Below are 5,994 nucleotides of genomic sequence, written 5' to 3'. Positions count from 1 at the left end.
CAGTCTATAGATGTTACTTTAAAAATGCACATGTATAAAGATCACTTGGAGAGGTAGTAGAGAGAGATAAGAAGAGGATTCAAAGAAGACCCAAAGAATGCCACATTTTTAGAGTTAGGGATCACCAACAGAGCAGCTTTTGAAGTAGGAGAGAAATTAAAAGAGGGAGGCATACTCTTGAAAACAGCATGGAGGTTCCTCAAAAAGTTGAAAATAGAGCTACCATACGACCCAGCAATTGCACTACTAGGTATTTACCCCAAAGATACAAATGTAGGGATCCGAAGGGGTACGTGCAACCCAATGTTTATAGCAGCAATGTCCACAATAGCCAAACTATGGAAAGAGCCAAGATGTCCACAGACAGATGAATGGATAAAGAAGAAGTGGTATATATACACAATGGAATATTATGCAGCCATCAAAAGGAATGAAATCTTGCCATTTGCAACGACGTGGCTAGAACTGGAGAGTGTTATGCTGAGCGAAATAAGTCAATCAGAGAAAGACATGTATCATATGACCTCACTGATATGAGGAATTCTTAATCTCAGGAAACAAACTGAGGGTTGCTGGAGTGGTGGAGGTGGTGGGAGGGATGGGGTGGCTGGGTGATAGACATTGGGGAGGGTATGTGCTATGGTGAGTGCTGTGAATTGTGTGAGACTGATGAATCACAGACCTGTGCCTCTGAAACAAATAATACATTATATGTTAAAAAAAAAAAAGAAGAAGAAGAAGAAGATAGCAGGAGGGGAAGAATGAAGGGGGGGGAAATCGGAGGGGGAGATGAACCATGAGAGATGACAGACTCTGAAAAACCAACTGAAGGTTCTAGAGGGGAGGGGGTTGGGAGGATGGGTTAGCCTGGTGATGGGTATTAAAGAGGGTACGTTCTGCATGGAGCACTGGTTGTTATACGCAAAAAATGAATCATGGAACACTACATCAAAAACTAATGATGTAATGTATGGTGATTAACGTAACATAAAAATAAAAATAAAAAAATAAAAATAAAAGAGGGAGGCATGAGAGAAAGCAGAACAAAAGAGAATTTCAAAAAACAGAGAGTGGTCCATTTTGTGTAATCTTCCTGAGAGATCCAGTAGAAAGAGCACCAAGCAGGGTCCGTTGGGCTTAATATCATCAAAGTTGTTGGTGACCTTGACAAGATGGGTTTTGGTAGAACTGTGGGAGAACAAGAACATACACACACATACAATTATGATGTCTTATGGTTCACGGACATTATACCCAGGATGCCTAATTATTTGGAAAGACTGGTATGTCTGAGACCATTGTTAAATTCATTAACTCTGAAGTGCCTTAATTCAAAATGGACCTCTGACTACGAGGAAGTAACAACTTCTGTCAGCAACTATTATTTTTCCACAATCAATGCCTTGGCCCCATGGATTTAAATTAAACTATCTAAATAATAAATAATTTATTTCTTATATTGCTGAAGATATTCCACAATAATTGACTGCATATAGGACTGTGGAACTTTATATGCTCTTTAAAAACCACCAGTAATGACTAAGTGACTGGGAGTCCCATATGCAGACAATTTCAGAATTTCTCTAAGGACAAAGTTAACTTTTGCATATATTATTGAATCTTCTTTCTTGTTTCTCAGTCAAACTACCCTAAACATTTTTCATTCTGGATTTATTAAAAATAATTGCTGATTTATCCATGAAATAATTCCTTAAATTTTAAAGAAGTATAACCAAGTTAAATGAATTCCTAAAGTATGCTTTACAGAATATCCTACCTGCCCCTCACCACACATACATTATTTATTCAAGTCATAGATCCCAAGACCACTCAACCAGAAGAATCAAGATTTATACAGTAGTTATAATGCATGTATGAACAACAGTGACCTCATGTGGCTAATGCTTTATGCCTGAAACTATTAGACTAAGAACAACAAAAAAATAGTCTGTGCCATACATCAAGGCTTCTGTCATAATGAGTGATTGGAGCTGTCCAGGCCATGCAACATAATTTCTTTTTTTAGGCTTCTAATCACAAAGCAATCCCTTCCAAGGACCAGTTGGATTCACTGTGTGTATGTTTATAAGGTTAGATGGTTCAAAGATTAATATTATGGAATAAGGTATCTTGAGGGCTAAAGGATCAAATTTTACTTTTTTGGGTCACCCAGTGCACTCAGTGGCACATTGAAGGAACTTGCCAAATGCTTCATGAATTCCATCTTGTCTTCCCTGTCCTGGGTATTCCAGTGTTAAAAATAAATGCCTAAATGGAAATTTAAGAACAAATACCACTGGAGCTTTATTACTCAACTGTTTCCAACTTTGGGGAAATGGTGTATTTCTCTCCCTTCTGAGCAGTTCTCTCAACCAAGCTTGATCTATGGTAATGAAACTCGGGACTTTCACTCAAGGATTTGCTCAAAAATATTTTACTGCATTATCAGCTAGAACAAGTTTCAAATGTATTATATAGTATTAAAAATAAAATAACTATTTCTTTTATAGTCAATGGTAATATCCTTTACCATCAATTTCTAAGAATTGCTATATTTAGATACTTACCTATGATCAAACTGTACCAGTAAGATCTTAGTTAGGGAATGTCCTACTAAGGGTAAATACTGAAGTAACATGATAGTCAGTAGATTACAGACTGTGGCTCTTGCTCAGAATTTATGCATTCTATTTCCTAGCTCAGAGGTAAAGAACGTAACTCTGAAGTAAGAAGACCTGGCTGATAATCCTGACTTCAACATTTATTTGGTCTTGGGCCATTCACTATCTTCTCTTAAACTCAGAGTGTGCATTTCTGAAATGGGAGAGGGTATTAGCATTTACCTTATAGAGTGAGCCTAACTCTCAAATTAGAAAATAAATGTATATCATCTGGTGTAGTCTGAATGTCTGTGTCTCCCCAAAATTCATATGTTGAAATCCTAATGCCTAATGTAATAGTATTAAGAGGTGGGACTTTGGGGAGGTATTTAGATCATGAAGATAAAGCCCTCATAAATGAGATTGGTACCTTATAAAAGAGACACCAGAGAGTTCCCTAGCCCCTTCTGTCATGTGAAGACACAGGGAGAAGTCTGCAGCCCAGAAGAAGGCTCTGATTCACCATGTTGGTACTCTGATCTGGAACTTCCAGCCTCCAGAACTGTAAGAAATAAGTTTCTCTTGTTTATAAGCTACCTAGTCTCTGGTATTTTGCTATTTTATTACAGAAGCCCTAAAAACTAAAATAGCATCGCATAGGTTTTTGGCACATAGTAAGTGCTCAGTGTTCCAAACTATGATTTTTAATTAAATGTATCTTATTATTTTTTCTTCTCTACTATATTTTTGCTTTCTTAAGAATTAAGATGCATTACATAGTTTATCATTTCCCCCCTCTCTTTGTTCCCATGTTTAACCTAATGTTTTATCTTTCTATACTTCATTTCCTTTATCTTCTTCTTAGACCAAGAAAGCACCAGGTAAGTAGTAGAGGCGATTCCTGCAAATATACTTACCTAGTTGTTCCTTGGGAATTTAGAGCGTGCTTTGAAATTATCAGCCGCTGTGGAATTTTTTAGTCTAAGATCTGGTTATCTAGAAAGACTTCTTATTGTAATTAGAATAAGTTTGATACCATATTTGCCGCATAAAAGAATATAACACATAAAAATCTATCTGTGAAGGATGATATTTAAAACTCTCATCTAGGATGCCTGGGTGGCTCAGTTGGTTAAGTGTCTGCCTTCGGCTCAGGTCATGATCCCAGGGTCCTGGGATCGAGCCCCATGTTGGACTCCCTGCTCAGCAGGGAGCCTGCTTCTCCCTCTCCTCCCTACTTGGGCTCTCTCTCACTATCTCTGTTGCTATCTCTGTCTCTCTCTCTCAAATAAATGAGTAAAGTCTTTAAAAAAAATAAATCTCTCATCTAATTATTATCTTGATGCTTAAAAATATAAGAAATAATCAAAGTATCTGGAATAATCTAAAATAAAAAATACATATAACATAATAAAATATACCTATATAAAATTTTGCCCATTTCCTTTCCATGACTGAAGGGAAGTTTATGTTTAGTTCATTGTTTTAATGATCCTAGAATTATTTTCATTCATTTATTCAACAAGTATGTATTAAGATCCCATTAATGCCAGGTAGTGTTTTTGAAACAATGATTCCATAGTAAACAGAATAGAGAAGATCAGTTCTTTTGTGGATTTTACATTCTAGAAAGGAGAAACAGATAATAAATAATAAAGGTGGAAAGAAGACAGTTAATAAATGTGCATCAAGTGGTAGTTGGCATGATAGAATTAAGTTGGGATCAGAGGGATAGAGAGTGATGGGGTATTATTTTACATAAGGTGGTCAAGAAAGGCATCCTTTATAAAGGAATATTTAAAAAGACTTCCAAAGTGTTAAGGAAGAACTTTCCAGGCAGAGGGAATAGGAAGAGCAAAGGCCCTGCAGAAGTAGACTTAAGTGTGCAAAAAATTCTGCTAGAGCAGAGTGAATGAGGAAGAGCAGGTTGGGACATGAGTCCAGAGGCACCAAATCATGTAAGGCTCTGTAAGCTATAGTGATACATTTAAATGTATCCAAAAAATATATAAAAAGCCTTGTAAAAATTTGATCACAGAAGGGAAATAATCTGGCTTATATTATAAAGGCTCACTCTAGCTTTGGGGTACATAATGGGCTGTGGGAGTAGGGGGAAAGGAAGATGTGAGACCAGTTAGGAAGTTTTAAAAACAATCCAGGCAAGAGGTGATGGTGGCTTAGCCAGAATGTTTTGGTAGATGAGGGGGAATATATTCATATATCAGGTATGATTCAAAGCAGGAATTTAAAGATATTTCTAATGGATTGGATGCAGAATATAAGACAAAAGAGGATTCAAGGATAGTCCAAAGATTTTTGGCTTGAGCAGCTGTAAGAAAGAAGATACCTTTTGCAGAGAGGCAGTAAACTGGATAAGCAGATTTTTTTCCCCCAGAGGAGGGACACAGAGAAGTAAAATGGAGAGTTTAGTTTTGAACATTTTGAACTGGAGATGTCTTTTAGATATTCAAGTGGAGATGTTAAATAGGCAGTTGGCTATTTCAGGCTGAGGTTTAGGGGAGAATTCCCAAAAGAATTTAAAACTTTGAAATCTATCTTGATGGTATTTAAATCCATGCAACTGGAGCAGATCATCTGAGAATTGAGTATAGATAGAAAAATGTTTTGAAAGGGGAGGCCTGGGGCTTTCCAATTTTTAGAGCTCAGGTTGGTGAGAAAGAATTGACAAAAGAGACTAATAAGGAATGAATGTTAAACTAGGAGACAGCTAAGAAAAGGTGTCCTGGAGGCCAAGTGAGGAAAAATTTTCAAGAAGGGAGACAATTAAGTGTGCTACATGGTACTGATAGGTTGAGTATAATGAAGACTAAGAACTGACCAATAGATTTGGCAAAATGGAGCTCATTGGTGTCTAGGTGACCGTAATAAGAATTGTAAGGACAAAAGGCTGACAATGGCGAGTTCCACAAGGGCAAATGTAGGGAGAGGAATGGGCTCAGGGTATAAAACTTATGAAGAATCAGGGGACTTCCATGTGAGAGAAGTTTTTAGTAATCAAGTGGTCTGGGGCGTGCTGAGACATTGCTTTAAAGTAAAGAGCTAAGTATGACATCTTGCAATCTGCTCCAATTAGAAGGAAGCACAATGTCTGGTAGGATTCTTTGGGTTTGGAGGTGGCATAGTCCTCAAGTAGGAATTCTTTTCTAGCCTTATTACCAATGACATGAAAGATCACCAGCTTTGAATAGGGCCCAGATCAGGAAAGATCTCTTTGTTAGATCCAGGGAAGAGTATGAGCAGACCTGTCATTTGAACCACAGGACATAGCAGCATCTATCATTTTAGAGGCATCTATGATGGGAGAAGATGCCATATGGAAGTTATAGAAAGTCCCGGTAAAAAGATTTACAATGTAAACACCTATAGTTCTGAA

This window comes from Mirounga leonina, unplaced genomic scaffold (assembly GCF_011800145.1).
Source record: "Mirounga leonina isolate KUSES-001 unplaced genomic scaffold, KU_Mleo_1.0 Mir_53, whole genome shotgun sequence".
NCBI classification, from domain to species: Eukaryota; Metazoa; Chordata; class Mammalia; order Carnivora; family Phocidae; genus Mirounga; species Mirounga leonina.
The sequence above is the reverse complement of the archived record's forward strand: the minus strand, read 5'-3'. Positions refer to the sequence as shown.